The sequence below is a fragment of the Chlorocebus sabaeus genome, chromosome 10 (assembly GCF_047675955.1).
Source record: "Chlorocebus sabaeus isolate Y175 chromosome 10, mChlSab1.0.hap1, whole genome shotgun sequence".
Lineage (NCBI taxonomy): Eukaryota > Metazoa > Chordata > Mammalia > Primates > Cercopithecidae > Chlorocebus > Chlorocebus sabaeus.
Genome location: NC_132913.1, coordinates 116,110,144 through 116,137,879, shown reverse-complemented (window position 1 = coordinate 116,137,879; position 27,736 = coordinate 116,110,144). Strand labels below are relative to the sequence as shown.

The 27,736-nt window shown below is 36.6% G+C and overlaps 1 long non-coding RNA gene across 1 annotated transcript in view; it reads left to right on the top strand.

Annotated features, from left to right (window-relative positions):
* Positions 1–2,799: 2,799 nt before the first annotated feature.
* The window catches only part of LOC140712693 (uncharacterized), a 130,889-nt gene continuing 105,952 nt past the window's right edge, over positions 2,800–27,736 (top strand). Inside the window, exon 1 of the long non-coding RNA XR_012094402.1 lies at positions 2,800–2,944. This is a non-coding gene — a long non-coding RNA (uncharacterized lncRNA). The remainder of the gene's footprint in view (positions 2,945–27,736) is intronic.

Here is a 27,736-nt window from a genome sequence, read left to right as displayed (position 1 = left end):
TTCATTCGTTTGAATGCTTTGCTTGTCTTAAGGTTTCTGTTTTAATGTTAATGCTGGACAGCTATGCCTAAATTCCAACGAGAAGATGGTATAATGAGGCATGTTCAACTCCTACTTCCTATCATGGCCTTAAGAATGTCCTAGGCTGAGAGGAAGGATGCTTTTAATTGGCTAGGGGGCTTAGAATTTTATTTTTGGTATATGCTGCCATCACCCTGCACTGTTGGGCTGCATTAGAAAGGGAGGTGGGAAAAGGGGGAAGATTTACGTGACCTATAGTGTTCTCATAAATGTTTAACAACCAGATCTCCCTTCAGCCAAATTTTTTTAAAGTTAATAAATAAATATTATCTGATTTATAGCATTAGCCAATGTCCATGTTGTAAACACTACTGTCATGTCCATTTCAAACTATTGACGTGCAATCAATCACCAAAAGCAGGGTTTGGAAGCAATGCATGCACTTGGCCCTCACAAATTTGTGCAAGCACATGTTTGTACTGGAGCCCATTTTAATTCTCTACATAGCACTAAATAACTCACTTTGCTCTTGTTTGTGCATTTATTGCTTCTCTTATGTAAACACAATCACCAACATTGAGGTCTTAGTCACTGCAAGATGTATAACAATATTGTCACTTAATAGGTACTCAAGCATCATTATGTGTACATTTATTGCTAACAGCAGCACCTAACACTTGTAGAAATGCTTATTAGATACCGAGAATTGCTTTAAATTTTGAACTGGATGGTATAATTTGTTCAATTATTCACTCATGGCTCACTCTTGCCTTCTTCCCAGCAGGCAGAGCACATGTCACTACCCTATTAATTGGGGACTGAGATTGATGACTTGCTTTGATGATGTAATGTGAGTGGGTGTAAATATACTTTGCCAAAGTAGGAGCTTTAAATGAAATAATGAGGTTTCTTGCTATCTCTGGGCTTCTGCCCTCAGCAAGAGAACATTGAGGCCCAGAAGTGTTTCTCTTTCAGATTGGGACTGGAATAAAAAGACATGTGGTACTGAGTCAAGCCCAACTGAGTCAAAGGGAGCCTACTTAGGACCCAGCCAGCCCACAGCCTTCCAATAATGTAGGCAAGAAATAAATGTTGTAAGCCACTTAGATTTGGGGCTCTTTGTCACCACAGCGAAAGTTGAGTAATGCCGTGACAAACACAGTACTCATTTGAACTTTGTAACAACTCTCTGATGTAGTTTTTGTTATTACCATTCACATTTCATAGACGAAACTGTTAGAAAACGAAGAGGTCAAATGACTCAGAACTTTACATGTCTGGTAAGTGGTATAGCTGGGAATTAGACTCAAGCTGACAGGCTCCAGAATCCACTCATTTCATAACATCACATTAAATAAATATGGTTAGGAAGAGGCACTGTGCTATTTTAATTTTAGCTCAAGAACTATATTTTGATAGATATTTTCAAAAGTTAAAAATGAGGTGACCATATGTCCTATTTTGCCATGGATAGTACTGGTTTACACCTGTTTTCCCAGCATAATTATGAATAGCCCCTTCTTTATCCTCAACATGTCTCAATCTGGTAAATTATATATCCACCCTATTTAAAACTTGCTTTCTTCCACAGCAGCATTTTTGCAATCTCCTTCCACTTCATCGCTTCTCCTCACCAATCATCAGGCTAATCCATGTCATGACAAAACAACTGAATATCTTCTTCAGGAGAGGCTGGCTCTTATGTGGTTCACCTGCCAGTGTTGTCCATGTCCCTTATGAAGAGGTTGCCTTTGGTGATAAGAACCTGGGAACAATTTCTTCTTTAGGTGAACTCTAGGGTTTTTATTACATATGGAAATCCCCATGAACACAGAAAAAGAAAAAAAACAAAGCCCAAGATGGATCTGGTTTACAACCCTAGTACAAAGGAACGTTCGTGTTCTCTTCTGTTGAGTTGGTGAATCAGTCAAATAAGCAGATGCTAAGGTACACACATTTAAGGAAGTATGTATGGGCAAATGTTCCAAGGAAAAGAACATGCAAGAGATTATTATATAGCAATGTATAGCATTATTTATGTAGATAAAAGCGAATTGAGGGGTGAATAAACTTAAAAGAACCAAACACCTGCAGAAGAGAGGGGCCGGGGGCAGGGCCTCCATTCCTTAGGTACAGCTCGCCTTACGCTTAACATCAATTGTTTCTCCTTTCAAACCTCTCTAAACAGATCTAAACTAGAATGTTGATGATAAATTACAAGACCTTTAAACCACATTCTTACTTAAAAGAATCATCCAAATTTTATTTTTTAAAAGCTAGAATAGTATCTCATTTCATGTCTGCATTGTGTGTAATTTCACAGCACCCAGTTTCACAAGATGCCATTTATTAAGGGCAGTTAGAATAGAATTCTTAGACTTTAGCCATTTCAAACAAATTATTACAACAGGGAGTTTTATAGTGAAAAGTGGTTTGTTTTCTGTCGTTTTTTTGGAGCAATGGATATCTTTTAAAGAAATACTATATCCTCCCTTGCTTTCTTATATTCATTTTCTGTACTGTAATTATAGATATATGTATAACAATTATCAAATATTGGTTAAGCATATGGAGGTCATATTTATTGAAACTCAATATCTTCCAGAATCTGTGTTTTACTGAATCATCTCATGTCATCTTTTTAATGACCTTGTGACTTGGTCATACATCACTCATGCTGACAGATGAGAAATAGGGACTGAGGGGGATGAAGCAACTTTCCCTGAAGTTCTATTGCTTTTAAGAGTCAAGGTCTTTCAGTCTCCAAAAGCCCTGTTTTTTCCCTTGGTTTGTGATATTCATTTTGGCTCCTGCTGTAATGTACACCGAAACCTCAGGCTGCTGGGCTAATATTGGTGGTTTTAAGAAGACAATCTGGTGCCTGTACCTGTTAGACAAGTCACCTAGAATCCTGTTGTTTAAGGTGTTTTATTTTGTGCTTTCCGTCTACTAAAGCATACATGATGATATTCACATAGGTGGTGTTCATGGATTTTCATATTACACTCTGAGGAACAAACAAGATGAATGTGTGTTACGGAAAAAAAGTCATTGCTGTCTCTATTAGTTTCTCTTTGAATTTCTTCTCAGCTTGCTATCTCTCAATGCACTGTGGCTGCCATTCCTAGTGTTTTGTTAATCTGCATGTCTTCAGCATCTTTTGTAATTTTCTCCTTTTATTCTTGATATGGATCATTTGTGCCTTCTCATTTTTTTTTCTTACTTGACCATTGTTTCTAGAGAGTTATCAGTTATAGGGTCTTTAAAAATTTGCCTTTATCTTTGTTCACTCTGTGTAATATATGCCGGTTTTCCATTTTATTAATATAGTGTCTATTTTTTCTTTTGGCTTATTTTACTCTTCCTTTTTAAGTGTCTCGACACAGATTTCCAGCCTTTCTTCTTGCTCTGTCTACTGCTTTAGCTGCTTCCCACACATTTTGATATATTGTATTTCCAAATTTTTTCTGATTTTCTTTGTGACTGCTTTGGCCCCTGGCCTGAATTTTTTTCTAAGCATATAGGGATTTTTTAGTTTGTTTCTTATTTCTAGTAATTTAGTGAAATAAGAAGACATATGTTCTATTATTTTAGTTATTTAAAAATTTTGACACTTATCCTTAAGGCCTAGCATATGGTTAATTTTTGTAAATGTTCCAGAAGTGCTTGGGGGAAAAAAACTATATTATGTACTTATAATGTGCAGTGTTGTATAGTCCAGTATGTTCATTTGGTTACATTTGTTAATTGTATTATTAAAATCTTATAAATTCTTACTATTAACTTTGTCTGTTTCTTCTATCCATTACTGATAACTTAGGTTATGGTTTCCCCCTATGATTTGGGTTTGCTTATTTCTCCTTTTGGCTTTGTCATTTTTATGGTTCTTATATTTAAGGTCATGTTAATAACTATGTACAGATTTAGAATGTTTATTCTTCTTCATAAATGTTATTATTATCATAAAGTAATCTTAATCATCTGAATAATAATTCATCTGTCCTTTAGATCTTTTGGTCTGAGGTAGGAAAATCACCTCCCTAATATCCAGTATTATTTGTATGATATCTTCTCCTGACATTTTATTTTAAATTTTTCCAGTTTTTAGGTGTGTCTTTTATAAACTGCATACAGACGTTTTCCCCCTCATTCAGCACGAAAATCCGTGCCTTTTAATTAGACCAGTTCCATTCCTCTCAATATAATTATTGTTCTTTTTGAGTTTTAAATCAACCCTCGCATTTCCTGCATTTTATTGTTCATATCTGGTTTTATCCTTTTAATCATTATACTAGAAATTGTAACATTCTTAATTAACTTGTCAAAACTATTGTTTTCTGCACCTTTTGACCCTCTGTCTGAAATAATTTTGTTTCTGCCTGAAATATATACTTTGCAATTTATTTTAATAATAACAGAACAGCTCTATTAGGTGTGGTTCATATTTGATGATAATTTTTCATAAGTTTTTGTTCATTTGAAAGCTTCCTTATTTTGTCTTCTTTTTTAAAAAAAAAACTTTACTGGGTATATAATCATACATCATAAATTCTCTTTCTCACCACTTTAAAGCCACAGTGTCATTGTAGTTACTGAGAAGGTAGCTAACAGTTCTGCTGTTGTTCCTTGTAATGTGTCTTTTCTCTCCAGCTACTTATAAAATTGCTTTCTTTATGTTTGATTTTCTGCAGTTTTACTATAATGTATGAATTTTTAATTTATCTTGCTTGAAATCTGCTAGTTTCCTTGCATTGTGAATTGGTCACTTCTAACAGTTGTGAAAATTCTCACCCATTATTTCTTCAACTATTGCCTCTGACTCATTCTTTTTCTCCTTCCTTGCTAGATTTCTGATTTAAAATATGGTAGACCTTTTCTTTCTATCCTCTGTCTTTTAACTTCACTTTATTTGTTGACTTATTTATTTTCTTTTTTAATTCTTTATGCTGCACTCTGGATAATGTCCAGTTCATTAACTTTCTCTGCAGCTGTCTCTAATTTGTTGCTAATTGCATGAATGGAGGGTTTTTAAAAAATATATTAATGATGGAAATGTTTAAACATACACAAAAGGAGAAAGGAAAAGAATCATAAAATGATCTTGATATGGTTGTAATTCACATACAATCATTATTTATATATGGCCACTATTGTTTTACTTATAGACTCCTACCCCCTTATTATGCATTGACTTTTAAATTTCAGCTATTTTTTTATTCCTGGATAGTCTGTTTCTTCTTCAAATCTATTCTGTCATCTTTTATGGCTTCATATTTTTTAATAATATTGTCAAGTTTATCAATTTTATTTTTTAAGCACAGTAAGCATAGTTTTTATAATATATTGTGTATTCCAATATATGATGTATTATACTTCTATTATTTGTACTTCTATTTTTTGTTCATTTATTATTTCTGCTTATTATGTCATATGGTACCTTATTTGTGTTGGCAAGTTAACTTAGAAAAAACAAACAAACAAAAAAAAACGAGCTTGATATTTTAAGATTTAGGGTAAGGGTACATTCTTCCAAAGAGGATTTTCATTTGTTATTGCCAGGCTCTAGGGAACAACTAGTTAGGGACCACCTTAAGTAAAACTCTATGCTGAGGTTCCTTGGACCACCAAGGAAGCGCAAGCCTGCATTACTCATGGTCTGGAACAGCTCTATTAGGTATGGTTCATATTTATTTTGAGAGATTAGCACTTTCAGATTCCAGTTTATTTGGGGATTAAGTCTTTTACTAGACTTTCTATGTTAGGTGTGCTGTGGGCTTTGATTTGGTTCTTTTGCTCACTCCATAAGGCTATCAAAGTAAAATGTTAAGTTTACCAAAACTGTCACATTCTCTCAGGGCAGAAGTTGCTGCTCTGCTAGTTACCTCCCTGTTTTCCTCTTGATAATTTGTCCTAGTAATTCCTTACTGTTTCATATTTATGAAATTTAAAAAAATATATTTTTTATCCTTTATGTATAGTATTTTTCAGCAGGAGGTTTGGCTAGAATACCTAATTGACTATAACCAAATTCAGAAAAGGGAAATACTATTTCAGTTACTTACATAAAGGTCAACCAATTCTAACCCAAAAGCCATCCAAGTCATTTTTCTTTTTTTTCTCCTGTCTCATCCACTCTCACTCCCCAAATTACAATGTGTAATTCTAGTTTTTTAAATACTGTAATATAACATATTTTAAAATACTGTAAGATATTTATGTTTTTAAATACTCTAATATAACATATTTAAAAAGATTTCAGTGTTCATTCATGTTATTTGGATTTTTTTCTCATAAAAGAAAAAAGAAAAATATATTTTTATAAGACAGTTTTATGGTAAGAATTTTCTTTGACTTAGGTTATTTCTTGATGGAAAGCAGCAAAGTATTCAGAATGTGATGAAATATAAGTATTCAAAAAGTATTCAGCAGTATGGTTATTGATATACTTATTTCACAGTCATTGTTATATGGAACAGTTATTGCTATATTTATTTCAAAATAAAATTATTGAGTATCAATCCACATTTCCAGTAGGCATAGTACATTTTAAACTGACATTATTTAAACAATGCTTTCAGTGTCAAACTTTCTTTTAGTTTCAAATTGTAATTAATCATTAAAATTTTTTTTCAGTTCATTTTTCTGGGAACTGTTCTTATGCACACAACAGAAAGGAGAGAGTGTTGGGATTTGTTTAGTGTCTAATATGATCAATAGGTTTTATTTTGCATCCTGACTATGATGAATTGCCTGAGGAGTCCTCTTTAAAATAATTTGTATGTTCATGTGTAAATAATTATATAATTTATTGACAAACAACTTCTAGCTACAAGAGAAGGGAAATAACCTGTGTGTTATTTTCACTATCCATGGCCTACTATATGCCAGAAAGACTGTTAGGTGCTTAACACATTAGTCCTTGGATTGCACCCGCAGGTGGATACCTCCCTCACCAACCCCTGTCACACAAGTTGTTTTCGCTAGTCACACAACTGGTAAGTGATCAAATGAAATTTTATCCATTCCACACCAAAGAATGTCTCAGTTAGGGTTTGCATTCAACTGCAAGGGAGAGCCCAGTTAATTTGTGAATTAAAAGATTCAGGGACATTCTTTTTCATATAACAGTAAATTCAGTGGTAGGAGCACAGGTTAAGAGCAGAACCCTCTTTACTTCTTTTCACCTTCTCTCACAGATCCATGGTAACTATTGAAGACGCTAACATCTTATCCTCATTCTAGAAAGGAAGGAAGATGGCACTTCAGTACTTGTGCTTGTGTGTCAATTATTGTACAGAACTGAATTATGTGGCCATACCCAGCTGAAGAAAACTCTAAGAAGGATAGCTTTTAGCTTTCCAGCCTCATGAGTTGAGAAGCAGAATCCAGAAGGGGGTTAGAGAGTGGGTGTATGTGTGTGCCAACCCACATTAAATGTCGTAAGGGCTGTATCTTTTTCCCATTAAATCAAGCTACCTTAGGTATAATGCTAAATATCATAATTTAATCAAAGAACTTTCTACAGTAAAAATCAATAAAATAGAATTTTACAGCACTTCAGTGCTTACAAAATACAACAATCCATTGAGATATTTATCACCAACCCCACTGAAAGTTGAATCAGGTCTTTATTTTAAATCTCATGCTAATTATACTTCAACAAACCAGCTCTCCAGTATTTATTTATAATCCTCTCATTTAGACGAAAAGACATTTGGGGCTTATAAAAAAACTCTGAGAGATATGTTATTATCTTTTCACTTATTATGTAATTAAAACTATGATTATAAACTTTATTAGCTTTTATCCCCTTTTTCACTGTCGCTTTTGCATTTTGGCTCAAAGAAAATTGAAAAAAAATCAAGAAAAACACACCAAATAATAAATTGATATACTGTGATGATTAATTAGAAGAAATAAGCATTAATATGATTCTAATAAATAAAATTATTACCAATGAAATTTAAGTTGATTATTTAAAAACTAAAACTTCATACATTGATTTACTTATTTAACAAATATTTACTGAGCACTTAATTTGTCCAGTTACTAAATATTGGTATGAAATGGTCATCATTAGCTTTTTTTTTTATGACATTTCACTCTTGTTGTTCAGGCTGCAGTGCAATGGCATGATCTCGGCTTACTGCAACCTCAGCCTCCCTGGTTCAAGCGATTCTCCTGCCTTGGCCTCCTGAGTAACTAGGATTACAGGTACGTGCCACCACACTCAGCTAACTTTTGTATTTTTAGTAGAGATGGGGTTTCACCATGTTGGTCAGGCAGGTCTTGAACTCTTGACCTCAGGTGATCCACCTGCCTTGGCCTCCCAAAGTATTGGGATTACAGGCGTGAGCCATCACACCAGGCCAGTAGCTCTTAATTGCATCAAATCACTTAGAGGTATGACAAATTTATCCACTTATTTTTTAAATTCAGGCAAACATTCTTTTTTTTTTTTCAATTTTCTAATATCATGTGACAAACCAAAATAATAATAGATCACTGCTGTTGCAAGTCCCTATGGACCAGTCCATCGGGAAACATGCACCTGACCCCCTACTCCAGGAGCTGGGTATGTGACTGGGTATGCTTCCTGAGAGCAACCCATTCATTCATTTTCTCTCCAATTTTCACTTCTGCCTTCTGGGCATTTAGCTCCACTGTCTGATGGTCATGTTTGAAAAGTCTATTATATTTTTTAAATCTCATTTTTGATAAACTATAAAGAAACTTACTAGAAGTATGTAAAACATGTTTAATCTTAGATATATTTCATTACTCTTAATTGGTTACACATACACTAACAATTATTTAAAGTTCAGAAATGATTTTAGGTTTTAGTTAAAATAAGTATCTAGTTTCTTGTGCAGTATTTCCTGTAACAATGATGGTCATAATGTCTTTGCAGCATTCTCGCCATGTGGTGAACTACCCTTCAAATATACAAAGCAAAATCTAACTGTCAAAATATAGTAAGTAAGGTAAATCATTATATTTTACTAAATTACTAACTTCATGGAGAATTTATCACAAAGCTAATTCAACTCAAAAAGCATTTGTTTAGCTTTTTTTTTTTTTTTTTTTTTTTTTTTTTTTTTTTTTTTTTTTTTTTTTTTTTGGTGCTAACCACTGTCTAAGCTCTATATGGGGCACTTAGGCCCATCGTGAGGGACGCAGAGAGCAGTGATTTATGCCTGGAAGAAATAATGACTAAGATGGGTATCGCAGGATGAGTAGGAATGTCTTCCGGGAAGAAGGAGCAGCATGATCAATGGCATGAAAACTTGAGTTTACATGATGTGTACAAGAAACTGGAACTCAACCCTATTTTATAATGAGTCAGTAGAGGATGATACTTAAGTGCATAGACTCTGGAACCAGACTGTTTAGATTTCCATAGCAGGCCTAATATTTACTGGCTTGGTAACCCTGAGGTTAAATCTTCCCACCTCAAAAAATGGGAACACTAGCATTATCCACCTATAATGGTTAGCATTTTAAAAGAAACAGAAGCAAGAGAATGTGAATATAGAGAGATTTATTTAAAGGAATTGGCTCATGCAATTACGAAGGCTGAGTCCAAATTCTGTAGGATGGGCCAGCAGTCTAAGGATTAAGGGAAGAGCTGATGTTGGAATTCAAGACCAAAGGCCATCTGTTTTACTCAAAACCCATCAACTTAAATGTTAATCTCATCCAAGGAAGCACACTCACAGAAATTACCCCGAATCATATTTGGCACCATGGCCCAGCTAATTTGACACATAAAATTGACCATTGCACCACCTCAAAATGTTCTAAACATTAAACAATGTAATATATGCAAACAATTTAGAATAGTGCCTAATATACTGTAAGCCCTCAATAAGTCTAAGTTGTTTTATCTGGAATGTAAAGAGTGTTTGCAGTAATAGATGAGACTAGAGAGGGATCCTGGGTTCACACCATTTAAAAACAGTATGCCATGCTATAGAACTTTAGTTTGTAACTTATAGAAAACCATGAATGGTGTGGTCATACTTGTACTTTAGATTACTCTGACAATAGTTTGTAAGGTAGAATTGCAGAAGTACGAACCTAAAGACAACATATCTCAGATAGAACATCAGTATCATATTCTACCTTCCTTCTTGCTGCCAAGCCTCAAAAGCCTAAATGATATTTCCTGGACTCTCCTGAGCTAGTGTTCTGGATGCACAAGCCGCACCACTAATTAGGTGCATCAAGTGGCCATGTGACCTAAGATGCTTATTATGGGATGATTGTTATCTGATTCTTCAAGCTGTCAATTTTGGGGTGTTCATAAGTCCTCCATTATCAACTAGAAAAGCTAAAATAAATTAGTGGGCTCCAGTAGGTTCTGGAGGAATAAACAAGTTGCATGAGCCAATGACTCTCAGTATTGACTCTGGATATATTGCCACTTCTTACTCCACCCACTGAGGAATTTACAGGACTGTAGACTGAGGAAGAAAAAAATTAAACCCTGAAAAACATATGATTTAACAAAATATCCTATTCCATCTGGAAATGGAATCCTAAAACAATATTGTCAGACTTAGGGGTGGCCCTAAAGGTCAGTGGAGAAAATAATCCTCGCATTGAGGAAACCTACAAGAAGTTCATTTTGTTTTCCTTTTATTTCTGGGAAAGAAAAATATCTAGATATGTAGATCTATACCAATTAATTAGAAGCTGATGGCTTGGCAAGATGGTTGGATGTTTGGAAGAAGCAAGGTTACCAACAGCAAGGTCTGGGAAAGTGGCATGTAAGTAGGCTTCTCAGAATGACGGCAGAGTGAAAGCAATTTGTGTTGTTAGAATTTTTGTCTCTAACGTACACTCTGAAGATACTTAGGACTCAGTACTCAGAATAGGTGCACCACTCTCTGGATGTCAGTGAGCTTCTTTCACCAGTCACGCCAGTGTTTTCTTAGCGGGACATACTGGCAGGTGTGGTGATGCCATGTGAATTCAACTATATGCTTAACCAAAGTTGGTCTGGTTAACACAACTGCTGACTTTTCAGTCTCCAATATACAGACCAATATTGAGCCCCTAAAAAGGTGTGATATACCAGGGCAACAGCCATTCACCTGACAGAAAATTTATTACATGGAAACCTTTTCCCTCTTTAGGCCAAACAATTATTTTCACATAGATTGGCCTCTATCTATTCCTATAATGCTCTGTTCAAAATCATCATTTGAAGAGTCACTAAATGCTTATTCACCATCACAATATTCCACGCAATATTACCTCAGACCAAGGAGTTCAAGGGGCAAGAGAGTCATGTCTATGTGACTCACTGATTTTAATATACACGCCATCCTCCAGAAGCAGTTACTCATATAATATGGAGGAATGATCTACTAAGTAGTCAACATCATATGGGAGAAAATGTATCATGAGAGTCAAGCATTGTTGTAAAAGCTGCAGTAAATTTACAAAACGAGCAGCCAGTATATGATGTTGTTCCTCCCGTAACAAGAGTATAGAGTTCTAGGAACCAAAAATTAGAAAGGAAAATGATTTTATTCACTTCTACTATAGTAGTTTTTATTTGCTCCCATTATAGTAGTTTACTAGAGCTGTCATAACAAAGTACCACAACTGAGTGACTTAAACAGGAGAAATTTGTTGTCTCACAGTTCTGAGAGCTAGAAGTTCAAGATCAAAGTGTCATCAGGGTTGATTCCTTCTGAGACTTCTAAGGAACTAATATGGTTTAGCTCTGTGTCCCCACCTAAATCTCACGCTGAATTGTGAGCCCAAGTGTTGGAGGTGGAACCTGGTGGGAGGTGATTGGATCATGGGGGTGGCTTCTAATAGTTTAGCACCATCCCCCCAGTGCTGTCTCATGAGTGAGTTCGCACAGGATCTGGCTGTTTAAAAGTGTGTAGTGCTTCCCCTTTCACTCTCTCTCTCCTGCTCCGTGATGGTAAGACATGCTTGCCTCCCCTTCTCCCTTCCATTATGATTGTAAGTTTCCTGTACAGCCTGCAGAACTGTGAGTCAAGTTGATATAGTTTGACTCTGTGTCCCCACTGAAATCTCCCCTTTAACTGTAATAATGCTCATGTGTCTGGGAGGGACCCAGTGGGATTCAATCAAATCATGGGGTTGAGTTTTTCCTGTGCTATTCTTGTGATAGTGAATAAGACTCATAAGATTTGATGGTTGTATAGAGAGGAATTCCCCTGCACGTGCTCTCCCTTACCTGCTGACATGTAAGATGTGCCTTTGCATCAGCATACACTGGATGTGAGACATGGAGTCAAAGGAGATCATTTTGGAGCTTTAAGTTTTGACTGTCCTGCTAGATTTCAGACTTGCATGAGGACTGCACCCCTTCGTTTTGTCCAATTTCTCCCATTTGGAATGGATATATTTACCCAATGCTGGTACCCTCATTGTATTTAGGAATTGACAAGCTTGCTTTTCATTTTACAGGCTCATAGGCAGAAAGGACTTGCCTTGTCTCAGATGAGACTTTGGACTATGGCCTTTTGAGTTAATGCTGAAATGAGTTAAGACCTTGGGGGACTATTTGGAAGGCATAATTGGTTTTGAAATGTGAAGACATGAGATTTGGGAGGGGCCAGGGTTAGAATGATATTGTTTGGCTGTATTCCCACCCAAATCTCATCTTGAATTTTAGCTTCCAAATACCCATGTGTCATGGGAGGACTGTGGTGGGAGGTAATTGAATCATGGGGGTGGGTCTTTCCCATGCTGTTTCATGATAGCAAATAAGTCTCACAAGATCTGATGGTTCTATAAAGGGGAGTTCCCCTGTACATGCTCTCTTCCCTTCCACCATGTAAGATGTGACTTTGCTCCTCATTCACTTTCTGCCATGATTGTGAGGCCTCCCCAGTCATATGTAACTGTGAGGCCATTAAATGTCTTTCCTTTGTGAATTACCCAGTTTGTGGCATGTCTTTATTAGCAGCATGAGAATGAACTAATACACAACTACACATCTTTTTCTTCATAAATTACACAGTCTCAAATAGTTCTTTATAGAAGTATAAAAACAAACTAATGCAGAAAATTGGTACCAGAGAAGTGGGACATTGCTATGAAGATACCTGAAAATATGGAAGCAACTTTGGAACAGGGTAATGGGCAGAGATTGGAACAGTTTGGAGGGATCAGAAGAAGACAAGAAGATGAGGGAAAGTTTGGAACTTCCTAGAGACTTGTTGAATGGTTATGACCAAAATGTTGATAGTGATATGGACAGTGAAGTCCAGGCTGAGGTTGTCTCTGATGGAGATGAGGAAGTTATTGGGAACTAGAGTAGAGTTCACTCTTGGCTAAAGCAGTATGTTTGCTTTAGCAAAGATACTGGCAGCATTGTGTCCCTGCTCTAGAGATCTGTGGAACTTTGAACTTGAGAGAGTTGATTTAAGGTATCTAGTGGAAGAAATTTCTGACCAGCAAAGTGTTCAAGATGCGGCCTGGCTGCTTCTAAAAGCCTATACTCAAAAGTCATTACTTTGACCTGAAACTAGAACTTATATTTAAAAGGAAGGCAGAGCATAAAAGTTTGGAAAATTTGCAGCCCTTCCACGTGATACAAAAGAAAAACCCATTTTCTGGGGAGGAATTTAAGACTGCAGAAATTTGCATAAGTAAAGGAGAGTCAAATACTAATAGCCAAGACAATGGGGAAAATGCCTCCAGGGTATTTCAGAGACCTTTGCAGCAGCCCTTCCCATCTCAGGCCTGAAGGCTTAGAAGGAAAAAATGGTTTCATGGGCCAGGCCCAGGGTTCTGCTGCCCTGTGCAGCCTTGGAACATGATACCCTGCATCCCAGCTGCTCCAATTCCAGCCATGGCTAAGAGGGGCCAAGGTAGAGGTTGGGTCATTGTTTCAGAAAGTCAAACCCCCAAGTCTTGGTGGCTTCCATTTGGTGTTGGGCTTGCAAGTATGCAGAAGGCAAGAATTGAGGTTTGGGATCCTTTGCCTAGATTTTAGAGGATGTATGGAAACAACAGGATATCCAGGCAGAAGTCTGCTGCAGGGGCAGAGCACTTACGGAGAACCTCTACTAGGGCAGTGAAGAGGGGAAATGTGGTGTTAGATCCTCCATACATGGTTCCCACTGAGGCATGGTCTAGTGGAGCTGTGAGAAGAAGGCCACCATCCTCCAGACCCCAGAATGGTAGAGCCACCAATAGCTTGTACCGTGCACCTGGAAAAGCTGCAGGCATTCGATGCCAGGCTGTGAAAGTAGCCATGGGCATTGTACTCCACAGAGCCACAGGGGTGGAGCTGCCCAAAGCCCTGGGAGCCCACCCCTTGAATCAGTGTGGCTTGAGGTGATACACAGAGTCAAAGGAGATTATTTTGGAGCTTTAAGTTTTAATGACTGCCCTGCTGGGTTTCAGACTTGCCTGCATAGCCCCTTTGTTTTGGCCAATTTTTCCCATTTGTAATGACAGCATTTACCACATGCCTGTACTTCCATTGTATCTTAGAATTAACTAACTTGTAATTTATTTTACAGGTTCATAGGCAGAAGGGACTTGCCTTGTCTCAGATGAGACTTTGGACATGGACTTTTCAGTTAATGCTGAAATGAGTTAAGACTAGGGGAACTGTTGAAAAGGCATGATTGTGTTTTGAAATTTGAGATGGATGTGAGATTTGGGAGGGACTAAGGGTGGAATGACATGATTTGGTGTTCCCACCTAAATCTCATGTTTAATTGTGATCCTGAATGTTGAAGATGGGGCCTGGTGGGAGGCATTTGGATCATGGGAGTGGTTTTTAATGGTTTAGCACCATCCCCCTAGTGCTGTCTCATGAGTGAGTTCTCACAAGATCTGGTTGTTTAAAAGTGTATAGGACTTCCCCTTTCATTCTCTGTCTCTCTTGCTCCATGATGGTAAGACATGCTTGTTTCTCCTTCACCCTTCCACTGTGACTGTAAGTTTCCCGAGGTCTCCCAGCCATGCTTCCTGTATAGCCTACAGAACTGCAAGTCAATTAAGCCTCTTTTCTTCATAAATTACCCAGTTTCAGGTAGTTATTTACAGCCATATGAGAATGGACTAATATAGAGAGTAACTCTCTCACTTACCTTATGGCTATTGGTGGCTAATTCAATATTAGCCTTGAATATAAATATCATAAATCCTATACTAAAAAGGTACAAAATAGCAAATTGGATTTTAAAAAAGCCATCCTCTGTGGTGTTCAAGAGACCCATCTCACATGTAATGACACCCACGGACTCAAAGTAAAGGGTTGTAGAAAGATCTATCATACAAATGGAAAACAAAAAAAAGCAGGGGTCACTATTCTTGTATCATATAAAACAGATGTTTAAATCAACAGTAAAAAGGAGACAAAGAAGGGCATTACATAATGATAAAGCTTTCAACTTAACAAGAGGAGTTAACTGTCCTAAATATCTCTATATCCAATATTGGAGCACAAATACTTCTATACCTAGGAAAAAAACATAGACACCCACACAATAATAGCAGGGTACTTCCACAGCCCACTGGCAGTATTAGATAGATCACTGAAGAAGAAAACTAAAAAAAAAAAAAAAAAAAAAATTGAAATTAAATTAGACATTTGACCAATTGGATCTAATAGACATCTATAGAACACTCCTTCCAACAACCACAGAGTATTCTTTTCATCTACACATGGAACATACTCTAAGATTTACCACATGCTCAGTCATAGGACAAATCTCAATAAATTCAGAAAAATCAAAATCATACTAAGCATATTATTAGATGACATTAGAGTAAAAATAGAAATTAATACCAACAGAAGCTCTCAAAACCACACGATCACAAGGAAACTAAAAACCTTGCTCCTAAATGACTTTTGAGTAAACAATAAAAAAGGCAGAAATTAAAAAAATTATTTGAAACAAATGAAATTAGAGGGACGACATAACAAAACCTCTGAGATGCAGAAAATTCAGTATTAAGGAGGAAAGTTTATAGCACTAAATGCCTAAATCAAGAAGACAGGAAGATCTCAAATTAGCAACCTAACATCACACCTAAAGAAACTAGAAAAACAAAAACGAATGAATCCCAAAGTTAAAAGGAGAAAAGAAATAACTAAAATTAGAGCAGAACTAAATGATATTAAAGTCCAAAAAAAAAAAAAAACATACAAAACATCAATAGTATAAAAAGTTTGCCCTTCAACAGGATAAACAAGATTGATGGACTGCTAGCTGGGTTAACAAAGTAAAAAAACAGAGAAGATCCAAATAAGTACAAACAGAAATGAAAAAAGTAACATTACACCAATCCCACAGAAATACACAAAATCCACAGGGATATCACTATGCACACATATTATAAAAACTAGAGGAAATAGGTACATTCCTAGAAAGACATGATCTCACAAGATTGAATCAGGAAGACATTGAAACCCCGAACAGATGAATAATGAGTTCTGAAATTGAATCAGTAATAAAAATACTACCAACAAAAAAAGCCCAGCACCAGATGGATTCACAACCAAATTTCATCAGATGTGAAAAGAAGACCTGGTACAAACCATACTAAAGTTATTCCAAAAAATTGAGGAGGAATTCCTCTCTCACTCATTATACAAAACCAGTATCATCCCGATCCCAAAATCTGGCAAAGCACAATAAAAAAAGAAAACATCAGACCAATATATGTGATGAAAATAGATGAAAAAATCTTCAACAAACTACAGCACACCAAATCCAGGAGCGTATGAAAAAGTTAAAACACCATGATCAAGTGGGCTTTATTCCTAGAATGCAAGGTTGGTTCAACATATGCAAGTCAATAAATGGGATTCACCACATAAACAGAATTAAAAACATAAACCATATAATCATCTTAATAGACAGAAAATGCATTTGATAAAATTGAATATCTCTTTATAATAAAAACCCTCAACTAGGTATTGAAGAAACATACTTCCAAATAATAATACTTCAAATACTTCAAAATAATAATAGCTGTGACAAACCCACAGCCAACATCATACTGAATGAGCAAAAGCTGAAAGCATTTCCCCAAAGAATTGGAAGAAGACAAGATTGTCTAGTCTCACCACTCCTATTCAATACAGAACTGGAAGTCCCAGCCAGGGCCATCAGGCAAGAGAAAGAAATAAAAGGCATCCAAATAGGAAACGAGTAGTCAAGTTGTCTCCCTTCACTTATAATATGATTGTATACCTAGAAACCCCTAAAGACTCTGCAAAAAGGCTCCTAGATGTGAAAAATGATTTCAGTAAAATTTCCAGATACAAAATCAATGTACAAACATCAGTAGCATTTCTATATACTAATAACATTTAAGCAGAGAGCCAAATAAAAAATACAATCCCATTTACAGTAGCCACAAAAAAATATAAAATACCTAAGAATACATTTAACCAAGGAGATGAAAGATTTCTACAAGGAGAACTACAAGACAATGTTGAAAGAAATTATAGATGACACAAACAAATCAAAAACATTCCATACTCATGGATAGGAAGATTCAATATAGTTAAAATGGCCACACTGCCAAAAGCAATCTACAGGTTCAATACAATTCCTATCAAATTACCAATGCAATTTATTACAGAATTTGAAAAAAGAAAAAAAAACTGTTCTAAAATTTATACAGAACCAAAACAGAGCCTGAAGAGTCAAAGAGAGTCAAGGAGTCAGAGCCGAAGAGTGGCATCACATTACTCGACTTCAAACTATTCTACAAGGCTACAGTAACCAAAACAACACGCTACTGGTACAAAAATATTCACATAGACCAGTGGAACAGAATAAAGAATCCAGAAATAAGGTCACACACCTGCAACTATCTGATCTTCAACAAAGCTGAATAAAAACAAGCAATGGGGAAAGGTCTCCCTATTCAATAAATGGTGCTGAGAAAACTGGCTAACCATATACAGAAGAATGAAACTGGGCCCCTTCCTCTAAGTATATTAAAAAATTAACCCTAGATGGATTAAAGACTCAAATGTAAGATTTTGAACTATAAAAATCCTAGAAGAAAACCTAGGAAGTACTTTTCTCGGTATTGGTTTAGGCAAGAATTTGTAACTAAGTTCTCAAAAGTAAATCCAACAAAAACCAAAATTGATAATTGGGACCTAAATAAACTAAAGAGCTTCTGCATGCACACACACATACACAAAATCAAACTATGCATCCAACAAAAGACTAATACCCAGAATCTATAAGAAACAAATCAATACTTAACAAATAATCCCATTAAAATGTAGCAAAGGATATGGACAGATACTTCTCCAAAGAAGACATATAAGCACCCAATAAACATATGAAAAATTGCTCAACATCGCTAATCATCAAGAATTGTAAATAATATATCTCATAATAGTCAGAATGGCTAGTATAAAAAGTCAAAAAAGAATAGATGTTGGTGAGGTTGTGGAGAAAAAGGAATGCTTATATACTGTTGGTGGAAATGAAAATTAGTTCAGCTCCTGTGAAACTGTTTAGCCCCTCCAATAGTTTGGAGATTTATCAAAAAACTAAAATCAAAGCAACCATTCAACCCAGCAATCCCATTACTGAGTATATACCCCAAAGAAAAGTCATTCCACAAAAAAAGACACTTGCCTTCGTATGTTAATTGCAGCTCTATTCACAATACCAAAGACATAGAATCAAACTAGGTGCCCATCAATGGTACAGTGAATTGAGAAAATGTGATACATATACAGCATGGAATACTATGCAGCCATGAAAGAATAAAATCATGTACTTTGCAGCAGCATGGATACAGCTGGAGGTCATTATCTTAAGCAAATTAACCCAGAAACAGAAAACCAAATATCCCATGTTCTTACTTATAAGTGGAAGCTAAACATTGGACATAACAGACATAAAGATGTAAACAATAGACACCGAGGACTCCAAAAGTGGGGAGGGACGGAAAGAAGGGGGAAAAGGCTGAAAATCTTCCTATTGGGTGCTGTGTTCATTATTTGGGTGACAGAATCAGTAAGGCTCAAACCTCAGCACCATGTAATATACCCTTTAAAAAACATGCACATGTACCTTTTGAAACTAAAATAATTTTTTTTAAAAAAAGAAATAAAAACTTGGGTCACTCCAAGAAATTAAACATTACTAACCCTCTGAGGTGCTGGCTGAAAGTAAATAGTGGAGAAAAGAAGTTATACACGCCTAGTAAGGTTACTATTATTTCCTTGTGAATGTGAGGCCCATAATAGGCACCCATATTTATTTTTGCTGTGTATATACACACACACCAAACTGTCCCTCCCCTCTATTATTTACATAGAGCATTATAATGTCCACTGACTTTATTTATGTAGAGCACGATAATGGCCACTGACTTTATAACCTAGTCTATTATGAAGATACTAAGATGAGATTGTAACCGAACTAAGAGACAAATGAATAGCAATGAAAAAGTACTGATGGAGACGTAGATCTTCCCTTTTGGGATAGAATGGGAATGTTTTGTTTGTCCAGGAGGTGGTTGAATTATGTTAAGTGGGATCATGTGTTTGGCTACTTTTGTTTTTGTTTGGACCTTTAATATTGTGTATGAATTCTGGACAACCTAAGGAGGCATTAGGACTTCCTTTTAGTAGGAGAGGTTAGCAAGATAAAGTCCACATTTCCCAGATTCCCTTGCAGCAAGAGTTCTGAAAGTGAATTGTATGGGAGATTTGGCTCACTTCCTGTTCTCCTGTCGGCTTTCTCCTGTAAGTGTTTCCTGTTTGCCTTTATTCTTTGGATCTCTATTGAAAGTTTGCAGTGCTTACCAGGATCTTCTCCTCCTTGTTAGGTCTAGAGCTCTGACTTGTATCTCCTCATCAATGTGAAAATGCCAGTTTCCTTTTTTGCGTTTTTGGTTTCTAAGCTGTCGTTTTCTGCTTAGTTTCTCAGTCTCTTACTCTGGGTTTTTGCAGTTGAGGGTCTGACAAATTCAAGGGTACTTTTTGTATGGAATACTGGACTTAGTTCTTTTAGTTCTCTGGGACCTTGGACCCTCGCATTCTGGCTGCTTTGTAGCTCTGAGCTCCAATTTGTTTCCTTTCTCCAATAAGATAGCTGTACAGTCTAGGCTGGCTCGTCTCAAATTTTACTTGTAGAAAATGTCTTATGACCAGGAGCGGTGGCTCACGCCTGTAATCCCAGCACTTTAGGAGGCCGAGGTGGGCGGATCACAATGTCAGGAGATCGAGACCATCCTGGCTAACATGCTGAAACCCCGTTTCTACTACAAATACCAAAAAAATAGCCAGGCGTGGGGGCGGGCGCCTGTAGTCCCAGCTACTCGGGAGGCTGAGGCAGGAGAATGGCGTGAACCCGCAAGGCCGAGTTTGCAGTGAGCCGAGATTGCCCACTGCCCTCCAGCCTGGGCAACAGAGCGAGACTCCGTATCAAAAAAAACAAAAAAACAAAAAGTCTTATTTGTCCCTACATAGCACTTCCATAAAATACAGCAAGTATGAATTACTGAAAAGATTTACTGAATAAAAGACATAAAGGACATAAAAATATTCTTGTTTTTAAAATTACTAGATAAAATGCACCCAAAATTAATGTTAAATTATGACAAATATTTCTAAATCTGTCACATACTCTAATTATCTCAATAATATATATTGGTGTAAACAGTTTACAGAGGCCCTCTGCACCACACTTTGGTAGCCTTGTCTTAGGACATTGCCTACTGTTTAGTTGTCTGACACCGCAAAGAGAGACTAATAGGAACCTATGGCTCACCTGGATGAATTTCCCCCACTCTGGGTTTTGTACCCCTAAGTGCTGGCTGCACTTGCTGCTTTCCAATCTTTTCAAACAGCAAGGGTTTTGTTGTTGTTTCTCAATACAGCTTTCAGTTTCTTTCAGTAGGACTATGTGCTGAATATCACCTAGTTGGAGAAAAAGTCCCTTTTCATCCTAGTTGGAGAAAAAAAACTCCCTCCCAGTCGTGCTTTCTGTATAGCCTACAGAACTATGAGTCAATTAAACCTACTTTCTTCAAAAATTACCCAATCTCATGTAGTTTTTTGTTTGTTTGTTTTTGAGACAGAGTCTCGCTCTGTCGCCCAGGCTGGAGTGCAGTGGCCGGATCTCAGCTCACTGCAAGCTCCGCCTCCCGGGTTCACGCCGTTCTCCTGCCTCGAGACTCCCGAGTAGCTGGGACTACAGGCGCCCGCCACCTCATCCGGCTAGTTTTTTGTATGTTTAGTAGAGTCGGGGTTTCACTGTGTTAGCCAGGATGGTCTCAATCTCCTGACCTCGTGATCCACCTGTCTCGGCCTCCCAAAGTGCTGGGATTACAGGCGTGAGACGCTGCACCCGGCCTCAGTCTCTTGTAATTCTTTATAGCCATATGTGAATGGACTAATAACTGAGGGAAACTCTCTCACTTAGCTTATGGTGATTGGTGGCTAATTCAATATTAGCCTTTAATATAAATGGCCTAAATCCTATACTTAAAAGGTGTAAAATAGCAAATTGGATTTTAAAAAAGCAAAAGCCATCCTTCTGTAGTGTTCAAGAGTCCCATCTCACATGTAATGACACCCACAGACTCAAAGTAAAGGGTTCTAGAAAGATCTATCACACAAATGGGATACAAAAACTAGGTAAATGAAACAGAGAGAATTTTTAGGGTGGTTAAACTATTCTATATGATAGCATAATGATGGATACATGATATTATGCATTTATCAAACCCCACAGAATGTACCACAGAGTAAACCCTAATGTAAACTATGGACTGTCTTTCAGTAGGACTATGAGCTGAATTCCACCTACGCCGTCCTAATTGAAGCAAACCCTTTTCAGAGGTTTGGTATTTGTTTTCCTATTTCCTTCACTTACCACACCTAAATGAGGACAATGACCAAGTCTGTTCTATTTAGGGTCAGTAAACTACAACCTACTATTTACATCTTGATTTTGTAAGGAAATTTCTATTGGAAAACGGTCATACCCATTCATTCACTTATTTATGGCTGATTTCTCTACAATGACAGAATTGTGTATGAGAGATTATATGACCTACAAAGCCTGAAATGTTTACTATCTCTACAGAAAATGTTTGCCAATCTCTTCCCTGTGTCATTTGCATTTTTCTGTAACTCTTAGAATTTCTGACATTCTGCAATCACGCACTATGAAACAAATATTTATTAAAAACTGTGAGGCACTGGGAACTGAACAATATTCCTGAGATTCAGAGATAAAATGACATCATCTTTTTATAAGTAGTATGGAACAAACTGTGTGCAATGATTTCTATTGACTGAGTTTTAAAAGATAATTCTGAATGGAGCATTTATCATCCTGAGTTGGAAACATTAATAGTCCATTATTTGAGGGCATAGTGCCATTATTATGATTTTATTTCTGATACTCTCAGGGATAGATGATATCTAGAGCATACAGTTTGCTCATTTGGTCATTCTTAGTCAAGTCCATGACTTCCTTTTGTCATAGTGGTCTTTTACTCAAAATACATTTATATTTTTTTATTGAAACAAAATATTTCAGGCTGGGCATGGTGGCTGACATCTGTAATCACAACACTTTGGGAGGCTGAGGTGGGTGGATTACCTGAAGTCAGGAGTTCGAGACCAGACTGGCCAACATGGTGAAACCCTGTCTCTACTAAAAATACAAAGAAAAAAAATTAGCCGGGCATGGTGGCATGCACTTGTAGTCCCAGCTACTGGGGAGGTTGAGGCAGGAGAATCACATGAACCTGGGAGGCGGAGCTTGCAGTGAGCTGAGATTGCACCACTGCACTCCAGCCTGGGTGACAGAGCATGACTCCATCTCAAAAGAAAAGAAAAAGAGAAAAAAGCATTCAAAGACTGCACATTTTTTGTTAAGCATCATGAAAAAGAGCTTTTGTTTCTATCTCACTGTTGAAAGTAGAAGCTATTTTTCCTTTTCAGATGAGATCCGGCACGTTCAGGGTGGTATGGCCATAGACATTGAGTTCTCATACTACTAATAAACATTCAAGTAATAATTAGTTGTGATGAAGCAGAACACTCCCCCTTCTAAAATTGCTTCTCATTTGCATGACATGTTTGTTCCCTCCATAAACTGTTTTAAATTGAGAGTGTATTATCATCAAAATGCTCCATTCTTATTTTTCTTTTTTGAATCATTTATTTTATTCACACTCTTTAAGTAAGATGATAATCTGGATCTTAAACCTGTCTGTAGTCATATCACAAAATAATAAATGCTCTCTGAAGCACAATAGGACCAATCTGACACCACATAACCCAAAAAGAGACACCTGAATCATGTTTCCTCTGGAAACATTTTATTCTCTGTCATTGTCTACAAGAGCTGCCGCCTAATAAATACACACAATGGAAGATTCATGAATCACTGAGGCATGAAAAAAGTGTTTTTGTAGCAGCAGAAATGCAATTAACTGCAGCTTTGGTAACATTCTAGAGTGAAAAAAACTGTAGAGACATTTCTCAGGCAATGCTAAATATGTATGAAATTCCCAACTTTTTAATCTCACTTTTAAATGATTTCATAGGCTCTTTAAGAGTCTTGCTCTTGATGCCCTTTAACATCGGAGTGTCTATTCTGCTTGCTTTTCCAGGTAGCATTTTGATGCTTAGCTGATTTACTATTAACAGCAATGTTTTACTCATACTTACTAATATTTGGAGTTTTTTAACAATAGCATATAAGTTATTCAGGAGCTTGTTAGATATTCATAAGCACATTAAATTTTTAACAGATTTTGAAGCTCATGAAGCATGAAAAAATGTCCAACGATGTCTGGGGCATTTCTAAGATGTGATCTTCTGGTGGAACGGGATCAATGGCTCTGGGAGGGACGTGGAGAGTGGTGAGCAGAGAGTAGGGGACATTGGGGGATGGTGAGAAGTGAGCATGGCTGGTGTTTGCCAAGAGGGTCTTCACTTTCTCTGGTAAAGTTCTCCTAGTTGAATAAAGTGCCCTCTGTTAAGAGAATGCAGAAGATGAACGCTTATTTCTGTGCTGTATTTTACTGCAGCGTGTATTTTCACAGCACTGCTAGGGTACAGGCAATTCCAGAAAGTTTGCTCAGGCCCTAGGGCACTTCAGTTCTCTTATAGTTAAGTATATACAGGTGAAAACTCCCATACTTGGTGGATATATTGCCTGAGGGCATCTAAAAAATCTCCGCATGGCCAAGGATAATATCTTAAACAGAGTAGGTCCTAATTAGCATATGTCAAAACCAGAAAGGAGACATTTAGGAAAGCTACAAGACTGGAAGGCAGGCAGGAAAGGCCGCCCTTGTAAGATTAATGGAAAGTTAGATCCGGATGAAGAATTTTACAAAAGTGTCAATATAACTAATAAAATGACCCTAAAGAATACTTAAAACTATGGTTTATTGAGCATTTACACTCTGTGAAGACACTGTGTTTTTATTTTTATTATTCCATTATTATCCACACTAATCCACTGAGGTGGGTCCTGGCATCAAAGTAACCTTACGAGACTGTTAAAGATAGATTCCAAGGCACAACACCCAGACCTTGGATAATTCAGTAGATGTTGGATGGGACTTACGAGCCTGCATTTTAGCAAGTATCCAAAGTGATTCTGATGTGCCACACATTACCTAGACATTAAGTTTCTATTTATATAATCTAAGAAACCATTAACATTTCTGCCAGCCACATCAGTTTTTTTCATATTAATCTTACTGTCAGTCAGAACCCTTAGGTTCTTTTTACACTAATTACTTTAAGACAGACACTGTCTTCCTTCAGTTCCATATTTATAGAGTTCAAAATGAGAACTGCAATGAATAATTTTAAATCTATTCTTATTCCATTTCATGTGACGAATGCTGACTTCTAGTCCAGCCTGTTGAGAATGTTTTGGATATTTATTCGGCTATGCCATGAAATATCATCCTATCTCAAGTTTGAAATCAGCCACACATTTCTTAAGTGTGTCCTTTATTTGTAAGAGGGTCATAAACCACTAAAAGAAAATGACAAAGGGCAGAATGCTGTCAGTTCACTAGAGGCTTTCTTAAATTTGGATTGCCAACTTGTTAACTGAAAATCTTCAGCTACGTTTTTTCACCAACTACAAATTCACCTATCTCAACTTCTCTCCAGTCTTTATTTCTCCAGAGTCAATTAGAAAAATTTCACATTTTATTAAATGCCTTACTGATCAATTTATTATATTTCTATTTTCTTTCTCTTTTGTGCTTGTACAGGAAATTACAATAAAGTGAGTTTGTATTCATCAGAACCTCTGTGTGTGTGTGTGTGTGTGTGTCTAGGGAAAGATTAATTATAAAGTACTGACTCTGGGGATAATAGAGGCCAAGAGTCCCACAGTCTGCAAGCTGGAGACCCTGGAAAGCCAGTGGTATAGTTCAAATCTTGGAGAGCCAGACAGTCAGTACTATAGACTTCTGTTTGGGTCTGAAGGCCTGGCAACCAGAAATGCTGAGGGCAGGAGAAGGTCGATGTTCTGAATCAGTCGGGCAGAGTTAATGCAACCTTCCTGTACCTTCTTGCTGTCTTCAGACCCTCAGCAGAATGGATGATGATCATCTAGTTTGGGCAGAGCCATCTGCTTTACTCATCTATTAATTCCAACACTAGGGTCTTCTGGAACCACCCTCACATCTATACACAGAAACGTTTAACCACCTATCTGGGCATCCTTTGACCAATTTAAGTTGACACATGAAATTAACTATTTGAAGATTTGTCTGGTGTTTAATTAAATGTACACTTTTTGAGTACCCAACTATGTCTAGGCACTGTCTTTCATGAACATGTACTAGTCTTCAGGGGATCTTGCTTTCTCTCCTAATGGGTCATAAAGCATTCATTCTAGAATTGAGTGAGACAGTGCATATAAGAGGAAACACCATGCTTCCTCTCCATACTGGTTTCCAATCAATGCTGCATGAGTTTTAGGGACTCCAAAGACTCTTCGAGATCACTTTGATTAAAAAATGTTGTAATAGAAATGTTCGTGGAAGCTCAGATTATGTAGTATAGACAAATTCCTTTTGCTCTAAATTAACAGAGGGATCAAATGAAAAGGGACTTTGCATATCAATCATGCTTATCTGGTGATATCTTCTCTACTGTCTTCCACTAGAATTTATTTTATTCCTATTTATGTTTTATAAACTTAACCAATAGCATTTCTTCCCTATTAGGCTGTCAATTTCTTGAGAAAAGAGGACATATTTTATTCTCTTTTTAAAACTCTAGTACAATGTTTTGCCCAATGTTGGCAAACAACAAAAATTATTTTTGGAGAAATGACTTTCAGCAGACACTTAGAAGGTCATAGAACCGAAAAAATAAAAAAAGAGAGAGAGAGAAAATTGCAAAAGAAAATCGTGTTGTCGCCCACAATTTTGCCTATGATCCATCTTGGATTCCTTCTACTCATAAAGAAATTGGGGTATATTAGGTCACCAAAACTGACTGGTTTTCAGGCTTTTTCCAAGGTGGCATGGAAGCAACAGAATGAAATTCACAAATTAGAATTTGATTCAATGGTGAAATTAATTACTTGCTCACTTCTATGCCAGGCACTTTGCATGTATTATCTCATGTTTAATGCTCAAGCATCTTGTGAGGTAATTTTTACCATTACTCCTCTTCTACAAATGAGGAAAGGAAAGCATAGAGAACTTACTACTTTTCCCAGCCTGAGTGGTGGAGCAAGGAAATTCTAGGTACACTGATTTGATGACTATAAACTCTTACATTTCTTAATGTGTATGTTATACTGCACCTAGGATAGAAGAGTATTTCATATTAACCACCTTTAATACAACATCACAGTGAATTTATGCTTTACCCCATGTAGCTGCTGAAACTTTGACTCAGCCTGCTTTAGGCTCCTGTGTGCTGCCTGCACATGGAATGCAGAATTCAGATCCTTTCACTATACAGAAAACTTTCAAGCCTGTTACAGCAAAACAATTACATTTACAAAGAGAAAAACTGTGTTGCAGTTTACAATCAATCAATCCTGCAAAGTCATTATCCTAGTAATTGGATTATTACAATTGTATGTGAAAAAGAGAACTACCTGAGATACCCTTGATGAAAATGACAACAAAATTTATATCCAAATTGGAAATTTGTGTATAATTTAACTCAATGTGTGGTAGCAAAAAAAAACCTTCTTCTGGATATACATGTTGAATATTAATTAATATGAGTTTAAAGCAAGTTTTGAGAAGTCTAATCCATGCTATCATGCCTAAACAGAATGTAGCTTTTTACTTTACCAAAACAGCCCGTTTATGAAGAAGGGCAGTAGGGACATGGGTGTAGCCTGACTGGATTTTTCATACAGTTAGAAAAGGCTCAGATTCCAACATGAAAGTTTGGTTTGAGATAGCTACGTCAAAGAAATTAATTTGCTCATTAATAAATATCAGTTAACCTTGGGGAACGCTATGGTGTTGTCTTGGATCCATGATATAAGTATAGGTTTCTAATATTTAATAAGTGTAAAGTTTTCATCATTGTCATAAAGGTTAAAGAGAAATATGCTATTTGCTTGTATCTTTTTATTTGAATTCCAAATTGTATTTAATTAAATAGGGAACTCATTGCTTAGATCTCTTAGTTATTATTTAAACATTGTCTGTTTTAATTTTAACAAGGTAAATTTCTATGGTTGATATGTTG